Below are 21,576 nucleotides of genomic sequence, written 5' to 3' on the forward strand. Positions count from 1 at the left end.
GGAAAAGATAATAACATGAACCTAGGGCATGCCAATGAGGATACTTTCTTAAGTGCTATGACAAGATGTCTGATGCTGGGATGGTCAAGGAACTGAGGGAACACTGAGTGTTGTACTGATATTTTAATGCAGATTTTGAAATTAGATTTTGAATCAAAGGTAATTATGGGAGTCAAGGTATAAAAAAGGGGGTCCTGTGGTTAGGGACTTTTTTAGTTATATGAATTTGACTATATTAGATAAACTATGTCTGCTGTTAGGCTTCAGACTTTTACTATTTTTTAAAAATTTCAATATAATTAACATACAGTGCTGTATTAGTTTTAGACACATAATGAAGTGATTCAGCAATTTTACACATTTCCCAGTGCTCATTGTGGTAAGTGTACATGATAGAGATTTTTTAATGTACCTGGTTTGGATATTTGTTCTCATGCAAAGACCATTTACTTCTGATTTATGACCTTTATATTTTCTTGATATCTTTATCTTGAAAGCTTCTTTGCTATATGTTCTTAACAAATATATCTGTTAAAATTGGGGTTTATACCAACTCAATATAAAATTCCTAGTTGCCATTGACTGGTGTTACAAGGCAGCATTTAAGGATTTCTCAGTTAAAATGTTTATCTAGAAGATGCCATGTGAATGATGAGAATCACATATTGGCCCACTTTTCTGTCTAACAATTCTTATGATGCTTTCTGAGATAATTAATGTATTGATATCCTGCAGAGAAGATATGTTTCATGGTTAATACAATAACATTTGATGGAGAAAGTTTAAACTTTGTCATATTTTACAATAGTTCATTCCTAGGACATCCCATTATGTAGATACCAGTGTCTGTGACAAGGATATTAATTTTTTCTTAGGGTTCTAACTAATCTTCAGACCAATGTTCTCAAATTTTTTGGATGCAGAGCCCTTTGATCCTCTTAAAAATTATTGAGGAACCTAGACAGAGTTTAATTATGCATATTATATCTACATAATATTATATCTAGTAATGTTTACTATATTATAAATTATATATTTTTCTAATTAGTTGACTTTATTTTTTATTTAGGCATAATTGACATTTAATATAATGCTAGTTTCAGGTGTATAGCATAATGATTAGATATTTGTATATATTGTGAAATTATTGACATAGTAAAGCTTGTTAATAGTTTAAATACTAAGTGATTTAAAATTACTGCAAAAACCCACTATTAGTTATCATAAATATTTTATGAGAAATAACAATATTTTCAAAAAGTTTAAGAGAAAAATCACATTGCTTTACAGTTTGGGAACTGCCTTTAGTGTCTGGCTTGAGAGAAGAAAGATGAATTTTCATTTTTGTCTTTGCTGCTATATGTTTTGTTTGAAATTCGAAGAGAAAATCTAGCCTCACACAAGTAATTGCCATATTGTCTGTGGAAGACTCCACTGTATACTCGTGAAATAATGAATATAGAAAATAATATCTTTCTATTGTTATAAAAATATTTTTTTAGCTTCTGAACTTTGTGAGCAGTTATCTACACATCAGTGTCTAGTGGTTCACACACAAACACACACGCACACATACACTCAATAGAGTCATGGAGTATAGCAAACTGCTCAGCTGAGGAAGGTATGATCAGATAGAGAAAGAGATGGAATTTAGAATAAATGGTGTTGGGAGGGGTCTGTAAGAAGTAGGAATCATTAGGAAATGTGTGGGCTGTTGCTGAGTAACAATTAAGTATTGTTAATCTGAGTGTGCAAAAGTCACTATAGTCCGGCACCAACTACAATTAATTACAGATGGCCTCAAAATGAAGATGCTGGGGTAAGCCTTTTGGGACACAGTCAGAATACATGACCAAGAGGTTAGCTTTATCCATCTAAAATTGAAAACCAAAAACAGATTCTAACTATTCCATAAAGGATTTTTTTTTTTTTTTGCAAAGTATAGTATAAAGTATAGAGTAAGGGCAAGCATAGTTTAATTCAGTGTAGAGGCAGCATAAGGAATTATCAAATAGTGCATATCCCAGAGATAAAAACACTGAGACACAGGAAAGCTGCATCTTGGGGAATATTCAGTGGGTTCAATATATATCGCTCCTTCCTCTCATTTGAAAATGAATGAGATCAAATTTTGAAATGAGAAAAAATAGCTTAGTTTCATTTTTTCATTGTTCTTACTGTCACCTAAGTATTACTCTAAAAACTTTTTATTTAATATCACCCCATAGCCTGCACACCCCCCATCCTCCTTTCCAATCAATTGTCCTTGCTAATATCAGTTAACATAAGATGTGAATCTTATCAGGGCTATACTGCTTATAGTGCTTCTCTGACTTTTCTCTGATTTTATGATAAAAATCAAACTCTTTAGTCTATCATTCTTAGCCTGCTTACTGGTACAAGCTCACCTTCACATTTCCCAGAGATACTTTCTAATTGATTTGTTCAGATTTTTTCAGAATCTCTCTCTCTCTCTCTCTCTCTCTCTCTCTCTCTCTCTCTCACACACACACACACACACACACACACACACACAGAGTTGAGACCTCTGGATGCTCATATGTGTTTCTGGTGCTGCCACCCTACCCATCTCCCAATCACCTGTTGTCCTGCCTTTCAAAAACAGAGATTAACCAAAGAGATCTTCCCAGAATAAATTAGAAAATGGAGAGAGCAAAGGCAGTATCCTTCCATGATGATAAGGGAAGTAAACTTCTTTTCACGTCAACAAAATTGTTTCTAGATTACAAAAGCAGAGAACTATATGCATGTAAGACTGCTCCATGGATCATGCAAATAATCAAGTCCCTTTGTTTTGGAGGAAGGAACTTTGTTGATGAAACGTTCCTCAGAGGACTATTGAGACAGAACACAGCAGGTTATTTCTTAGTATGCAATAGACTAACCATATCGCCGTTGCAAAATTAACCAATTAGGAAGATCAAGAAATGAATGTATCTACCTTTGGTGCTGGTGATGGGAAATATATAGAAAAGAACAAGAGTTATTTACTTGTTTGAGCAATTATTTTATTATTTTTTTAACAGTCTGATATTGAGAGTGCTTAAATCTTCTGGTCCAACATATGCATGGGGAGTATTGTTAGGACAGGTAGGTCTCCTATGAGTTCCAGGCAAATTTATATAATGCACCTGGGAAAATCAGAGCTACAAACACATTGATCCCAAATTAAAGCAAGTGAGTAGTAGAATACAAGTCCACAGAAATTATATTGGCATCTCTCTATCTCTATTTATATCTATATCATATCCATATGCATATAGTCAGTCAAAATTACCATTTCCTACAATGCAAGTATGTTTTCAACAATATATTGAGTTAACAGTAAAAAAATAAAACTCATAAAAATAGTAACAATATTTCTCAGTATCTGTGTGGAAAACATGTTCATTTATTCTATGAAGACAATGGAGTGGGAAGGAAGCCAGATTACAACCATGAAGCAAATTCTGGGTAAGCATGAACTTGGAGGCAGACCAAATATTTAAGGGAATTTTTCATATCTACCTAGACTCCTGATATTTTTAGTCAATAGATCCAAAAATCATGGCCAGGAAGATTTTAGCCTCTGCATGAAAACTCCTGTAATAGACCCTGTTGTTCCTGCCTTCTGAGATTCATTTGTCTATCCCCTCTTTGCCTCATTCTTATTTTTTTAAAGATTTATTTACTTGTTTTAGAAAGAGAGACAGAGGAAGAGAGAGAGAGAGAAAGAAAGAATGTGACCAGGGGGAGGGGCAGAGGAAGAGAATCCTCAACAGACTTCCCATTGAATGGGGAGCCCAGCTGAGGGGCTCATTCCCAGAACCTTGAAATCATGACCTGAGCCAAAATCAAGAGTCTGATATGCAATGCACTGTGGCACTCAGGTGCCCCATATCATTCTTCTTTTGATTGAGCTAACCCCTTCAATTAAATAGAGTCAAATTCTGTTCCTTTTTGATAATTTTTCTGTTTATTGACAGAACATATACTGATTTTATAGTTTGATACTCAAAAACCAATTTTCTTTTCCTAATGTTGTATTTACAGTATACTTGTCCTAAGTATATGCATTCAACATGAATGACGGAATGATATATAAGAAAAACTGATATACATTGGAAGAAAGTATAGAAATACCTAATATTGGAACTAAGACCTCTAATTATATAACACATAATAGTATTATTTTGTGTATTCTACACTATGAAAGTATTTATTGTCCCTGGAAATGGTTTTGTAAGTTTGCTTATCAGCCATTTTATGTCTAAAAGCAAAGACATTCCTTGGCATTAATTATATATAAATAATGATGGAGGGAGATATGGGACTATTAATTTTGGGTATAACAAAAGTTAAAAGTTCTTTGATGATTCATTTTGCCTAATCAACATCTTAATAACAGGTGAATAGATTAAGAGCAATAAGTAGTCTCAGTTTCTTATTGCTGATTGCTGTGATATTTTAAAGATTGAAATCAATAATTAAGATAATTAAGTCATTCAATGTCAACGTTCTATGCAGACATTTAAAACTATTTAAATAAATAGCTGGCATACATCCATATGACATTTAGGTTATTCTGAGATGCTTTGCTCTATACCTGATTAGAAAAAAAAAAGAGAGCAAATGATATAGTTACAAATATACTAAAGTCTAAGAATTTGCAATAGGACTTCATAAAGTAAACTCCTAAAGATATAGAATAAGGCATTGTTTGACAATGATGCACACAGCTCCAACATCTCTGTTTTTATGAAGCATGTTTGCTCCTATTACTTTATCATCCATCACCATTCAGAGAATCACAAACAGCTGATAGGACACCCAGTAGTGTACTCAATCCATCTGTTCATCCATCAACCTTATGGTGAGTATGTGAAATGAAAGGTTTGCCTTAGGTGACAAAACCAAAGGCAGAATTTTGTCATAACAGTTAAGAAACAAACAAACAAGCAAACCATGCTTTAGCCTTTTGGCTAAATTTGTACTGAAATTACCTTGTTATCTTTATAAAGTAATCTGACTAAAACCTGAATGATGAATCATAAACAACTATATCAAATCCTGTTTTACATTTGATAGTAATTTAGTTGACATTAAAAAATTCAGCCAATAAATCTATAAGTAAAAATGGTCAGCTTTATGGATAATTTATAATGATAGAGTTCCTAGATTGTATGCTTCTTTTAGTTATGGTAGGGGCTGCACGCTATATCCTGGACAATGGTAACGTAAATCGGTCCATCACAAGTGGTCCATCTGGTCTCTTGTTATCACAGAGAACACCTCAAAAATTGTTTTTATAACAATCAGTCCTTAGTAGAGAATAATCTATAACTTGAAATATGGAATTTTGTTTCTTAAATTATCAAAAATCTCTACAATAACAACTACATGATTAAAGTTAAAAGTACACATATATTAAGCAAATACTTAATTTACCTTGCAATATAATCAGGAAAAGTATACTGTTATGCTTTACCTTAATATTTGGTATTATATTTATTGAAGTCTATATGATATAAATAATCTAGAATTCTGATTTCTTTCTTTCTTTTTTTTTGGAATTCTGATTTCTATCCTCATTTCTATAATAGTTTTTTTCTCATTAATTCCTGCAACAAAGGAAACACTTGAAACTCATAAGACACTATGTTTATTTTTATATATCAGAAATACTGCAATAAATGGGAATACCTACCCTCAAGTTCCTAGTAGGAAAGACAGGTAAATAAATATTCAATTAAAGTGCAATATGATAAGAGTTATAGTGGTTATTAGTTCAAAAAGATAAGACAGACCACAGAAAAGGTACATTTCTTCTTGAGTATCAGAAAAACTGCACAGTGAAATTCACATCTGAGACTCAATAAGTAGGGGTTAACCAATGAGAAAAGGAAAGAGCATTCTAGGTAGAGAGAATACAATGTGTAAAATACCAAAAGAGATGAAGACTATTGGTATCTTTACATAACCACAAAGTTGTGGATATGAAGAGGGCAGATTACAAGCCGTGGTGATATGAGAATGATGCTTTGATGATGGTAACAAGAGAGGTCTGGTAGGTGTGAAATCAATAAAAATATAACCCAAATGGTGACAGTGAGGATAAGAAGAAATGGATAGATGCCAAGCATGATTGGTTACTGATTTTCTATGAGCTTGAATGAAGGTAGTTTTGGACATAGTAATTTGAAATAAATCATAATCAGTCAAAAATACATTGAAATTCATGTGAAGATGTGGTTAGCAGTGAGTAGGGTCTTAGGAATGAGTTCTGGATTGCAGGAATGATTGGGCTAAACAATAATATATGACTATGGGAGAAAAATAAGATTTTGCATTTCTTCCTGTAACATTTTTCTCATTTGAACTCAGTGCTCAGTTTTTTTTTTAAAGATTTATTTATTTATTCATGAGAGACACAAAGAGAGCGAGAGAGAGAGACAGGCAGAGGGAGAAGCAGAGAGCCTGGTTTGGGACTCCATCCCAGATCCTGGGATCACGTCCTGAGCAAAAGGCAGATCCTCAACCACTGAACCACCTAGATGTCCCTCAGTGCTCAGTTCTATGGAGGGATTAGACAGTTAAATCAGAGTCCCTTGCTGACATTTTGATATTCAATCTGTAATCTTAGAATGCAAAGTGCTTTTAACAGACTGAAAAGTCTCAGGCAAAATATAATGAGTAAGAAGTAATCTCCAACTTCCTGTCACAGCAATAAGAAATTGTAATACCTTTATGGATGAGGGAAAGCCATGACTAAAGACTGAAGGTTTGTGTTCCTTCAAAATTCATATATTAAAAACCTTACGCCTAATATGGTAATATTTGGAGGTGGCACTTTTGGAAGGTCATTAGGTCATGAGGGTGAACCCCTCATGGAAGGGATTAGTGCTCTTAAGAAAGACAGTCCAGAAAGATCCCTTGCCCTTTCCGTCTTGTGAGGACAGGGCAAAAGGACTGAAAGCTCTGAACCATTTTGGACCATGGAGTGAGCTCTCACCAGACACTGAATTTGCCAGGTCTACTTTGACTTGGACCTAACCTCTAGAACTGTGAGAAAGGGAAAAAAAAAAAATCCACTGTGTGTAATCCATCTAGTCCATGGCATTTTTTACAGAAACCAAAATGGACTAAGATAGCCATCATGAAAGAGAACATAGATATATTTGTGTCTGTATGTTTTGGGGGGAAGAGTTGACTCATACGAAGAGGAAACAGGAAATAGCTTCATGATCCATGTTCCAGAGAGGTGGATATAGGTAAATATATTTGTTGATTTGTGGCCAGAAAAAAATATATGCCCAATTTCCTGATAAAAATCTTCTAACTGATCATATACAAATTAAGAGAAATTAACATATAGTTATATATATATATAGTTATATTTATATGGCTAACTTACATAGTATATATGGTTATATTTATTTTATATAGAGGTATAATTTACATAAAGTAAAATATCTTGACCTTAAATGGTTCATTCATTGGATTTTCAAAATTGCATAAATCCTGGTAAAATGCATACCCTATTCCAACCCATGGATTAGTTTTGCTTTTACTGAATTTTATATAATGTCCTGGCCTCTTTTACTGTATATAATGGTTTTTGAAATTTATTATGTCTTTGTATTTATCTGCATTTTCTTTTTTTTTAATTGTTGAGTAGTATTCTATTATTTATATATTATACCACAATTTCCATTCTATGCAGTTAGTTACTGGGATTATTTTAGTGTTGGCTACTATGAATAAGGCTGTTGTAAACTATTTTTCAACCCATTTGTAGGGATACAAATTTTCCTTCTATTCAGTAAATACCTGAAAGTTTAAATATTGTATCATACAGTAGGAGAATGAATAATTTTCAAAGAAATGTCAAATACTTATCCATAATCCTACCATTTAAAATTATAAATGTATAAATGTTCTAAGTGTTCTGTATCCACAGAGACATTTTCTGTTATTAAATTTTTGTAAAGAGCTTCTCCACCTTTACCTTACTACTTCACTTTAATTTTTTAAAACAGATTTATTGTGGTATATTGTTCTTTTTTATACAACTTATTGAAGCATGAATAGCATATAAAATGTCCCACATATTCAGAGTGTAAATTTTCATAAATTTTGATATATTTATAATTTGTAAAATCATTACTGGAATCAAAATGAGAATATTCATCCCCCAACAGTTTCCTTACACCTCTTTGTAATTTCTCACTGCTATCTCTGCCTAGTTCAAAGTAGTGTTTATGTACTTCACGTCACTTTAGATAAGTCTGCATTTTCTAGAGCTTTATGTAGGTGGAATCATACAATTTATAATCATTTTTACATGATTTCTTTCTCTAAACATTTTTTATATTTTTCCATGTTGTTGTGGGTATCCATAGTTCATTCATGTTTATTGATGCATAGTAATTCACTGTGTAGATAAGCTATTTGTTTATGGACATTTTATTTTTTTCTAATTTTCAACTATTATACCATGAACATTATTGGAAAATCATTTTGTATTTCTTTGGTAAAATGTCTATGTAAATCTTTTGCCAATTTTCATGGTGTTGTTGGGTTGTTTTTTTCATTGAGTTTTGAGAGCATTTTATATATTCTGGATACATATCTATTTTTTTTTTTTAAGTAGGCTCCATACCCAGCATGGAACCCAATATGGGCCTGAACATAATTTAAACATAATTTAAAGCTATGTTTTTTTTTTTTTAAAGCTATGTTTCATAGCAAGGTTTGTGTGTGTACATATGTGTATGTGCATGTATATTTAACTACATAAAGATAGCTGCAAGCCTTTATTAAGTAATATTAAAGCAGTCCATGTTAATGTAGAGCATCTCTCCCTTGTCTAATCTCTCCTTTAAATTATATTAAGAAGAATGGGTTAACTATTTGAGAACTCTGGAAACCCCAGAGACATTTTTAAAAGTTAGTTAGCATAACATAGCTCATCTAAAGAGTACTTAAGAAGACAGTATAGGGACCTAACAAGATTTAGATGTTTTCAATGCTTTCTCAAGTTTAATATTTAAGAAAAATAATTAGGTTAATATTTTATACCTCATAAGCATTATAGGGAATACTCAAAGGGTAAAATGTCTGAAGGCAGAAAATACATTGACATTAAAAATAACATGGGGGGGTGGTGCCTGGGTGGCTCAGTCAGTTAAGTGTCGAATTCTTGATTTTGGCTCAGGTCATGTTCTCAAGGTCATAAAATCAAGCCCTGTGTCCATCTTGTGCTTAGCATGAAGTCTTCTTAAGATTCTCTCTCTCTCTCTCTCTCTCTCTCTCTCTGTCCCTCCCCCCGCTTGCCCTTTAAATAAATAAATAAATAATATATATTTCAAAAGCCAGCATTTGGAAGGGTCCTACTTGTGCTCTGTTCAAATAGGTTTAAATAGTTGTGCTCAATACATATTGGTGCCTTTCCCAGTATGGTGCTAATGGAGAAAAATAAGAAGTGCCTAGAATGCTCAAAAGGAAATATATGGCAATAGTAACCTTCCACCATTATGTATTAATTTCTTTAACCTACTAAGAGATGGAATAGGTAACTAAGGATTTATTATGTTGGAATTTACCAACTACAGAGCAAAGGAGATTATAATACAGACAGATTAAAAATCAGATGTTTATTTAAAAAGCAGAGAAAATAGGGCAGCCCAAGTGGCTCAGCAGTTTAGGGCCACCTTCAGCCCAGGGCCTGACCCTGGGTTCCTGGGCTCAAGTCCCATGTCCCGCTCCCTGCTTGGAGCCTGCTTCTCCCTCTGCCTTTGTCTCTGCCTCTCTCTCTCTGGATCTATCATGAATAAATAAATAAAATCTTAAAAAAATAAAAATAAAAAGAGAAAATTTATAGTAAGCCCTTCTACAAGGCTTTGATGTGTATTGTTTCAAAAAGTTTATCTACTAACTCTTCAACAAATATTTAATTAAGGTCAACTCTGTGTCAGATATTAAGCTAGGTACTATTTCACATTGATGGTGTTTGCCCTTGAAGAATACACATTTTGGTGTTAGAGATATGACTAAGCCAAGATATGATAGTAACAAAGCGTAAAAGGCATTATGATAGAGTCAACACTAAATATTTGGAGGATATATATATGAGAATTGTTTTTGAAATTAATAATTATTTTCTACTGAAAGATTAATTAATAGCTGATGTTTGAAAATGTTTTGTTTGCCACAGTACTATTTGCATTATCAAATTTACAGAAAATATATATTGTTTTCTACAGTTCAAAGTTTAAAAAAGTTAAGAAGCTATATTCTGTATTGTGCTGAAGAATTACAACAGGGGGACTGTGTTCTCTATCATTTCTCCAAACTGGGATTTTACAAGTTTTCTATGATAATAATTTCATTTTAGGCTTTCATTTTTCTAACTTAAACATACATAAATACATTCGGGATTATCTAAAAGAAAACCTTGTACGTGTATACATGCTACCTCAGTGCCCAAATTTACATATTTTTTAGAGCATTATAGTAACACAATGTAAATATGTAAATGGGTGTAGACTGATGAGAAAGTACAGAAGTAGACTCAAAAAGAAAACCTTTGCTAACTGATGGCCACTGAGGAACATAATAGTTCATAGTAATTCAAAAAAGAGAAAAGTTGGAAGAATTTAATCACACGTGATAGAGGGTACCAACAGACATTTGGAAGGAAATAAGTAAGGTAATTGTTACCTTAAGACAATATTGCAAATTTCAATGTCATTGACTTTATGGTTTTCCTTGTTTTACATTAATAAATATGTTTCATTATATAAACATATAAAGATATATATTCATATTCTGTGGTTTTATATATTTAAACACATTTTAATTAAAACCGTTTACATTATTCAAAGTCTTATATGACTCGAGTCCTGGGTGCTCTGCTGCTGAAAAACTTTCAAAAAAGCAAATCCACTCTCTACTGCTGAAGTACAGTATTCAAATTTCTCCAGAAATGGGTCACAAAAACCATCTAGTTTTGAGAAGTTCCCATCATTCTCTTATATGTACTTACCCTAGGACACTTGGGAGATTTTAGAGTATACCTGTTTTTACTCACAATTCTAGGTGTAGAAAGCCCAGTTCTCATAACCATGCCTGAAATGGATTATTAAATAGTTACATATAGTCATTCAGAACCTTGTCTTTTAAACTTTGAGAATATAGAAATCATATAAAAAAATGAAACAAAACAAATATCTTGAGTGTCAGGTGTTTAAGTACCTACTCCCCCTGGGACACATGGAAAAGTACAAGTCAGTGAAAAAATTATCTCTCCCCTCTGAAATTATCCCAAGTTTTCAATAAAGAAATCTTTAAAGTAAACAAAACCTAGTGTGGTATGTGTGAAAAGAATAAATGACAGGCTGGCCAGAGTGTAAAAGGTGTCCTGTCATTTTATCATCTGACATTCCCCAATAGAGAACTGGCATGATGTATCAAGAGGATTACAACTCTGAGTCCCAGATGATGCCTGGAAGCCCAGGTTAGTGAATTTGCCTAAATATAAAATTTATGCCTGGCATATGTGATTTAATATCTGACATGTTAGCTGAAAAACATCTGTGGATAGTGTAAGAACAATGAGTTCAAAAAGTCCTGCTTGAATTTTAATTTGGATAGCTCTCACTGTGTGGCCTAGAGCACTTGCATATATGTTAGTTTTCCCATTAGTGAAATGTTAATGATGATATTTCTGATTGGTATGGTATGCATGAAATTAAGTAATAAAAAAATAAATAACTTGGGGTGGCTGGCATACATTCACTAAGCATTTAATTAATTATACATTTTAGTACTATTGTTATATATTTTTGTTTAATCTGAAAATAAACCATCCAAGTGTTTTTTTTAGATATAGAAAATTAATATTAAAGTTAAATATACAATAGATGCACCTGGGTAGCTCAGTACGTTAAGCGTCTGATTATTGGTTTCCATTCAGGGCGGGATATCAGGGCCCAGGGACTGAAATACACGTCTGGGTTCTGCTCTCAGCGGGAGTCTGGATATTTTCTTCTTCTGCTCCTTCCCCTGCTCTCTCTCTCTTTCTCTCTCTCTCTCAGATAAATAATAAAATCTTTGGAAAAATATACAATATAATGCCACATTTAAATGAATATCCTTTGCCTATGGATCTAAGAAGACTCATTTATGAGATAAATTTTGCAAGTGAAGAAGGTAATAGAACACATCTTATATTTTGGAAGAACTTTTGACAAGGATATATGCATGATATCATTTAAAAACTATGCTAGCCTTGAATTTTAAGGAATTTGATTTTCAAGCACTGAAAATGTATGCTTCCTTTTTAACGGACTTTTTATCAGAATTTCCCTATTTCCTCAACCCTATTTATTTTAGAGTAGCCTGGGATGGAACAGAAATTATTAAATAGGTGCTTGTAACTATGTTCTACTCTTCTATCTGCAGTACCTAAAGTTACTGTATAAAAATGCATCTTAGAAAATAGCGGGTATGTATATTAATATAAATTATTTAAGCTATTTTTCAAGCCCATTTATTTGCCACTGCATATTACATTTAATTTATTTAAGTGTGCATAACCTTTTGTTTTATATCCTGCCAAAGGGAAAAACATGTCTATAGGGAGATTTATTGAGAGTCTAATATGAGAAGAGCAGTGTTAAGAACCATAAATACACTAGTTCATTCAGTTGATACCCAACTAAAGGGATATGTGGACATGGATTGGCAGTCGTGCTGGAACATATCCAACTTCTGTCTTTTCATCTTGTCTCTGTGGTTTTCTGTAACACCGATTTGCCTTTTGTTCCTTATTTCAAAATCTTAAATCATGAGAAACAAACAAGTATGCTTTTTGCATTCACTTGTGTTAACTACTAAGTTTGTACTTTAGTTAGCCATATAAATATATTTTTCTTTGTTCATTATTATTTAAATGAAACAGCTTTCAAAAAGGTAAATAATGGTGTATTCAAATTGTATGCTTGCAATCATTTCTCATTGGCTTTAATTAATTTAACCATTTCTCAATAGGGGGCTCACATATAAATATTTAAAAGACTAAACTCAAAATTAAAGGACATAGTAAATTGTTATAGTTGATAGAAAACTTTACGTGCAGTCAGATTGCCCCGAGCTCTGATTGAGGAGCCGAATCTCCTACTTAGAATATATTTAAATAATTTTTTGGAATCACTTCTCTGAGCCATTGTTGATTGTAAATATTAGATAATTTTGAAATAAAACACTATCAAAATATAACTCTTGCCTCTCCCCCTGAAAAGTTTGGTATCCTGAATTTTGGACACTTTATAGTACATGTACTGCCGAAGCGAGCACAATTTTGGATGCTTTATAAACTCTAGTTGGATAATACATGCTGGACTATTTTTATGGCACTTTTAATTTTAAAGATCTATTTTCTAGTCAAGTATTATATTTGAGTTTATTTACTTTTAATATCAGATCTATTTAAAATGACCTTTACCACTGCATCATTGTCCTGTAAGAGAGTTATGGCTTGCCATTTAAATGCAAAGTAGTTTAGCCTTTGTTTTTTAGAGTACTGAACATTGATTTTAAATGGCAGATATCTAAATCATTTACCTTTATGAGTGAAAAAATATAATTTGATGATTTTTTCCTATCTGTCAAAAATTGCTGTACTGTATACCTAAGTACCCCTATGACACACAGAGGGAAGACTGAATATTTTTAAAACCAGGTTCATTTTTAATATATATCTAATTGTACAATGTTGCACAGTTTAAAAGTTAGTGTATATAAATATAGGCAAATTGAAATAATAAAAAAACTATTTAAAACTTTAAAATATTTAAAACTCTTTCATGAACAATGTAAATGCATAGCATTATGTACTTTGAAACTAACATTTATAAAAATGAAATGATATTTATTTTGAATGCTCAGACTCTCCTTTCTTTCTTCAAATATCCAACTTTACCCAACTTTTCTACTTGTCCATCCACAAGGATAACTCATCCTGAATTCCCTTGTGTGTGTGTGTACATATCTTCCCTATACATAATGCTGTTCATGGTTTCTCTCTTACTTAACACTGTCCCCTTAGAACTCATTCCTCCATCCATATTCAAGAATCAACCTCTTGAATTTATCATATGTATTAATTAATCTTTTACTAATCATCATTTTAATTGATAAATAGAGTTTACGAAAAATATCTGATTATTTATTGTATTAACGGAAGTTCTACGTGATACGCTCTGAACTACATTTTCCACTATGATCCTTCTATGAACTTAGCACCTCCAACTGTTCCTTTCCAGCCCTCTTGCTAAACACAGATAGCCCAACCAATGGCTCCTAAACACCAAGAAAGATTCCCTCTTTTTCTGAGAACTGTTTTTGTCCAACAATTCATGACACCAGCTGGACTTCTACTGCTAAGCCTCTGTAAAAAATGTTTCTTTCCCCAAAGTAGAACACCCTCTGACACCGACACTTTCCTTGATCAAACTTCAGTAAAAAAAAAAAAAAAAAAAAAAAAAAAAAAAAAAAAAAAACTTAAGTCAAACTCTCTTCTAAACTCTCTTTTCAATAGGCCTCAATCTTTGCATTGCATGATAATCCACAACAGTAATACAGTTAACATAAAAATTAATATATTGGGAAATGTCCATAATACATTTGAATGTACTTGCTTTATCTTAAGTATATTGGTGAGGAAATAAAAAAGTAATTGCAATTTCCTTTTGATTTTAGGGAACTAAAAAATTCAGAATTTGAGTGATTTGTCAAGGTCATTCAACTAGAGAGAAGAGAGTAGAAAACATTTCCTCTGACAGAAAAAAATATTTCTCAGATCTATCACTGAGATAAGTAAATTGGAGGAATTAAATAGATATTACCTTAAGTTAAATTAACAATATAATATTGGGTTTATTAAGTCTATTTTATAAAATATTTGGGCTTTACATATGATTTCCTTAATTTTATACATTCCAGATTCCATCGTGTTACTGAAAGAATGAAGTTAGTACTTATACACTGAGACATGAAAAAGAATAAACAACGAAGGTTATAAAAATTATGTGTCTGTATATGTATGCATGTCCTAATTCATAATATTTTGTTATGTCTATTGGAAATTAAGTAATTTTTCATTATTAAGAAAAATATAAATTTATATTCATTCCAGCAACACACTGATGACTGTCATCAATCTTAATGGACCAGTGAAGACCACTTACCCTTATAAATCAATATATAGTACAATTTAAGTATAAAATCAATTCCCCAAGCTATTTATGCTTTGCTCATATAAATATAAACACAGTTTATTTGTTATGAAAAACTAAGAATGCAGAGAACTTAATTTTTTATGTAAAGGCAAGTGTATTTAAACATTCATCTACTTCCTAAAATATCTACAAATGTAATGCCACCTTAAAAATGGAAGGTTTTATGTAAAAATGTATTTAAACGATTACTTTTATAACTATGTGCTCTGCATTTGGTTAGTTTCCATAGTTTGTTTGTTGAGGACAGTTCTTCTGTTTTATTCATCTTTCCTAAACCAGCTATTCATCTTTATTTCCAAGCACACAGTTTGCTTTCTAAGGTACTAGCTACTTAGTAAATGTTTTTTGGGTTTTTTTGTTTTTTTTTAATTTTTTTTAAGATTTATTTATTTATGATAGACATAGAGAGAGAGAAAGAGAGAGAGAGAGGCAGAGACACAGGCAGAGGGAGAAGCAGGCTCCATGCACCGGGAGCCCGACGTGGGATTCGATCCCGGGTCTCCAGGATCGCGCCCTGGGCCAAAGGCAGGCGCTAAACCGCTGCGCCACCCAGGGATCCCCTACTTAGTAAATGTTAAATAAGCAACTGAATAAATGAAGAATCTACCAAAATAGATAAATTTGTACACTTAATTTATCAACAAAGTTGTACATTTACCAAATATTAAATGTTGTCCTAGGCTACAGAGTTTTTAAAAATGTTTTTCATTTCATTTTATTTATTTATTTATTTATTCATGAGAGAGAGAGAGGCAGAGACATAGAGGGAGAAGCAGGCTTCTGCAGGGAGGCTGATGCAGGACTGGATCCAGGGACTTTGGGATCACCACCTGAGCCAAAGTCAGGTGCTCAACCACTGAGCTAGCCAGGTGCCTCAACAGAGTTTTAATATATTTTTTCAAAATATAAATTCACTGGGAAAGGGAAGCATAAAAAATGGATATAATTCAGTTTTGTGACGGTGGTGATAATGAGAAGTTATTGCTGGGTGTCAGAGGGATCACATGCAGGTAACAGGAAGGCTTACCTTAAGTAGGAGAAACAAAAGCTAAACCTCAGAAAATCCTAGGTGAAACTCCCCTTATCAAAGAAATTCAAAACAAAAGGATTCTATTTTGTAATACTTGAAACCCTTTGTCACAATCCAACTGTCTGCTTCATTTCATGGGAAAGAAAGAATGCTAGGCAGTGATATTACTTACTGCATGTGCTATTCATGCTTTAAATTGATATGATACATAAAGAATTCCTATTTGTGAAAGGATGGTGAATATACCACCATTATCTACATACAGTGTTATTTGTTTCATGGAGAAAGCCAAGATTGAGATTCAGCACAACAAAGGAAGAAGGATGGGGAAACTGGGGTTTATTTTGACATCGACTATATTGTAGGGTCTTAGGGTTTGGTGATGCTGTGTAAAGCCTACTGTGAAGTCAGAAGAGCTTTTTTGCCAGCATGACCATGGATACAATACTAGCTCTTCTGGTATATCGCTACTGACTGAGGAAAGTGAGAACACTAAGCTAAATGGTGTGCTCTGGGAAAATTATGTATGTCACATCTTTTGCTTCACTTTTGTCCTCTGAAAAACAGGAACAATCATAGTATCTGCCTCTTAATGTTTTTGTGAGAACTAAATAAAATAATACATTCAGTATGCTTAGGAAAGTGCTAATAAGCATCTACTAATTTCTCAATATCATTAATAATTCATAGTTTATGATACCCACTAGTAGCCAAAGAAAACATAAAAATATCTTTCAGTCTCAAAGTCCATATTTGTTAAAATATTTTTCTGGTGACAACTTTTATTCCCCATCCTTAGAGGATTTCAGACTGCAGGTTTCTTCGAAATTATCCCTCTGTCAGCATAGTCTGTTTTATCTTATGGGTTGATTAGTATACTTTTGTGATTTTGAGAACACATTTTGAAAAAACTGACTCACTATGGAAGAATACAAGCTATAAACTATATCTTCTCCCACATGAGATGCTCTAAAATGATAGTAAAGTGAATAGTAACTACTATAAACAAGAAAAAGTATCATTAATAGAGCAGAGATTCTAAGAAATTATAAAAATAAATAAGATGTAGTTGGAATTGAGCAGAATCTCTAGAGAAGTAAACCAGAAAAAAAAAATTCAGAGTTCAAAATATTAGACATCTGTATAGTTGTCTGTTCCAAGATCAGAATCAGCAGCTGATACAATGCATAAGAAAAGTCCCTGGAAAATAGTCAATCTGATTATTTTTGGCAGAACATTCAGAAAAGCAAGGTCTCCTCTAGGCTTCTGAAGATCAGTAAACTCGAGTTTCCCCTTGAGAGAGATCAAACACGTTCTGAAGTGTAAGAGTAAAAGCTATGTCTTGTGTGTGTAGACAACCAAATAGTATGGGGGAAACACTTATTTAAACAAGCTTCTTGGGGCCTCTGGGTGGCTTAGTCAGCTAAGCATTTGCCTTCGGCTCAGGTCATGATCCCAGAACCCCAGGATCAAGCTGCATCTGGCTCCCTGCTCAGCAAGGAGTCCATTCTTCCTCTCTCTGCCTCTCCCATGCCTCTTGGTCTCTGTCACACTCACCCTCTTAAATAAATAAATAAATAAATAAATAAATAAATAAATAAATAAACAAATAAATGACTAAATAAATGAATAAATAAATAATAGAATCTTTAAAAAGAAAAAAATAAGTTTCTTGTACATTTGAGCTAACAACATGGCAGGTTGGTCCCACCATTATTATCCTAGTCAAAGTATTCAGTAGTGAAAAAGAAACAAGTAGGGGAGAAAAATTAAAAAAAGAAAAAAAAAAACAGGATTCACAGTTGATGTTAATATAAACATAATAGATGTTAATATAAACATAAAAAATGAAGGGACACAAAATAAATTAGCAGGTTCTTTAGATTTGATAGATAATAACATTTAAAAAAAAGAAAATCAATTGCACTTCATATACTAGCAATAAATAATAAAAAATGTATTTTAAAAATTACCATTTAAAACAACAAGAAAAATATACTATAGTATATCAAGGATAAGTAATGAAAGACGTATAGGACATTTGTGGAGAAAATTATAAAATGATTTTAAAGTATAATGAAAATGAATAAATACATATAGAAATACATATGGTGATATTTAACAAGTTGCCATTTTATAAATTTCTCCAAATTCACCAAATATACTCTAAAAATCCTGACTTAATTTTTCAAGGATTTTTGCAACTTTATTCAAAAAGTTATTTGGAAAAGCAAAAGCTCTAGTAATGACAAAGACAATTTTCAGGAGAAAAAATAACTGTAAAGAAGATTACCCTGTCAGATAAATAATAGCCTTATTATAATCTACATTTAAGTAAGAAAATATGACATTGGCATAGGTATATATAAACAGACCAATGAAATACACCCCAGAAACAGAATGTTTACCCACTGTAAATTGCTGAGTGAAAGGTGAACTATTCAAAAATATTATAATTTTTTAATAGAGAAAAACATAAAGCCAAGTCATTTCATACCGTTGACATAAAACAAATCCTAGAAGAAATAATGGAATGATCTAAATGTCAAAAAATAATCTTTGTTTTAGAGAATTTGCTTCTCGAACACTTCAGTTATCTGGACCAATAAGATTTTCTTTTGGGAAATTTAGAATTGTGACCAGCACCTTCCAGGTGATTGTGGTGATAGTAAGGTATGTGCATAGATGACCAGATGTCTGGATGCTTACACCCTGAGGGTTTTCTTATTTTCTCTTTTCCCAAAGCGCATTGTTTAGTTTGTCATGGAATTTAAAGTTTTGTGGACATGTAAACAAATTGCTTTTCATTTGAACTAATGCGTATGGATTTTAATCTTTGGATTCATTCTTTTATTATTCGGATTTTGTCCCCACATGTTCAATAATGTAGTTCTTTAGGAAAAAAAATCAAAGAACCAAACAAGAACAAAAACTAAAACAAATTTGTTCTGAATATTAGTCTAGTTTGGTTGCTTTGATGTTTGAATGCATATATTTTAATAATAAATTACCTATTTGGTAATATTTCTGTTTTAGTCCATAACAGTACATTGGATTTCATCTGTCAGTACCATAAATTATTATTTCAATTATTACAGCTTTCAATATATTTTCCAAGTTGTATTTTCTTTAAATTGATATTAAAGTCACTTCAAATAATAATGAAAAATTTAAGAAGTATTGCATAAAGAAAATATTTCTCATTGAATCAGCTTCTTTTTATATCTTTTCTATGGGTTATTTCCCATAAAAAATACATATTCTGAATGAATTACTAAATAAATTGTGGAGTGTAACATCAGATTTGCATTTATCTTTTATTTTAAATATTTCATTGATTAAATATTGCATATTTAATGACACTACTGGCATGACTCATGCGCTTCTTTAGTAAATCACATGTAAAATACATTAAAGACTAAATTTATGAAATATATAAATCTTACATGTGATTTACATTTTGCTAAAATTTAACTCAGAAGGTATATTATGAAGTACTTTCTAGAGTAAAGGAATTCAAAAAGGTAAAGTAGAAACAATACTTACATTAAAGCAGTCAATGATACTAACTAAATTTACATAAAAAACTTCAAAAGTGACAATATATTATCATTAACAACATGCCACTCAATAATAACTATAAATCCATACCATATATCCATAATTTTATTGTCCCGCTTTTACACTCCTGGTGACTTTGAGTCTTTGTTTTCCAACAACAATAATAATGGGAATTATTGCTAACCATATTGGTAATGTATGAATGTCGGCTCTGGAGGTAACATGGTGAATGGACTGACAGGAGCCCGAGACTTGAATTTGAAAAGGAGAGTCAGAAAATTGCTGCATGGAGAGGCGTCATTGAAGTTAAGACCTGAAGACTCAAAAACTACTGTCTGTTGTGTACGGGGTTAGGGAAAACTTTCCAGGCCGAAGGAATCACACATTCCAAGACACTGAAGTGAAGAATAATTAGACATAATCCAAGGACTATGGATTGGGACCCTGCAAATTTTAAATGTTACAATGCATTTTACAATTTCATTCATTTATGTATTCATTCATTAAAGCAACGCCCATTACCACTGGGGAAATGTTATTTAATGAAAATAAAAGAAAGAAGAAAAAAAGAAAAAAGGAAGGGAGGACAGAAGAAAGCATCTGTTTTTTTGAACCCACTTTCTAATGAAGGCAACCAACATTAGACAATCTCACAATAATAATTTGACTTCATGGTACACCTGGGTGGTTCAGTGGTTGAGCCTCTGCCTTAGGCCCAGGACGTGACCCTGGAGTCCTGGGATTGAGTCCCACATTGGGCTCCCTGTGTGGAGTCTGCTTCTCCATCTGTCTATGTCTCTGCCTCTCTCTCTCTCTCTCTCTCTCTCTCTCTGTCTCTCATGAATAAATAAATAAAATCTTAAAAAAAAAATTTGACTTCATAGTATATAAACCTCTGTCCTTTGTATTGAAAAAAAGTGAAAACTAAACATATCAACAGATATAAAATAAAATGGTGCTAATTATCTTGAATTATGTGATATTAATTTTACTTCATTTAAGCTTATAATCAATCATCTATTCAACACATTTATTGCCCTTGAATCTTCATCATTCATGTTCACTTCTTACTTTCCACTGTTCCTATATTGTTATTAAATGATTCATTTGAAAATCACAATATGCTAAAAAAAAAACATTCTTGAAGCCCGGGTCCACATCTTCTCACTTTTCAAGTTTGAAATAATAAATATTAGCCAGGAGAAGAACATCACAACAAAAAACTCAACAAAATAGAGAGTACAAATGGACTAAAGCAATTGACAATATGAGAATGTGCCTGGGAAGCCTCCGAGTTATAGCCACAGAGAATGACCGAGAAAGTGGAGCAGGTCTAGTAATGACAGAAATCTGCTGGACATACCCACTCCAAGAAGGAAAGAACCCACTCTTGAGTGGGAAAAGCTACAAATGGGACTAGGATCCATGTTGCCTGCTTCATTAGGAACTCGGATAGACAAAGCAAAAAGAATATGTGAAGTAGTAGGGTGTCACAAAAGTGACAAACCTCCCAAAAACTGTATCTGCTACAATGGAGGAAGCAGCTAGGAAGCAGGAGCCCTATGCTGTGATACCAGGTTAAAGTGAAACTCTTTTGCTTCTTTAGAAGCTCAGTGCTGGCCTTAGAAACACTCTTGAACTGACCATGTTTGAGAAGCAAAAGAGGTTTTAAAGTATTAGCTC

The 21,576-nt window shown here is 32.5% G+C and overlaps 1 long non-coding RNA gene across 1 annotated transcript in view; it reads left to right on the forward strand.

The window, feature by feature from the left end:
- Window positions 1-15,078, forward strand: part of LOC140636229 (uncharacterized) — a 320,561-nt gene extending 305,483 nt beyond the window's left edge. The window contains exons 5-6 of the long non-coding RNA XR_012033524.1: window positions 11,455-11,518; window positions 15,007-15,078. This is a non-coding gene — a long non-coding RNA (uncharacterized lncRNA). The remainder of the gene's footprint in view (window positions 1-11,454; window positions 11,519-15,006) is intronic.
- Window positions 15,079-21,576: the final 6,498 nt, after the last annotated feature.

This window comes from Canis lupus, chromosome 7 (assembly GCF_048164855.1).
Source record: "Canis lupus baileyi chromosome 7, mCanLup2.hap1, whole genome shotgun sequence".
NCBI classification, from domain to species: Eukaryota; Metazoa; Chordata; class Mammalia; order Carnivora; family Canidae; genus Canis; species Canis lupus.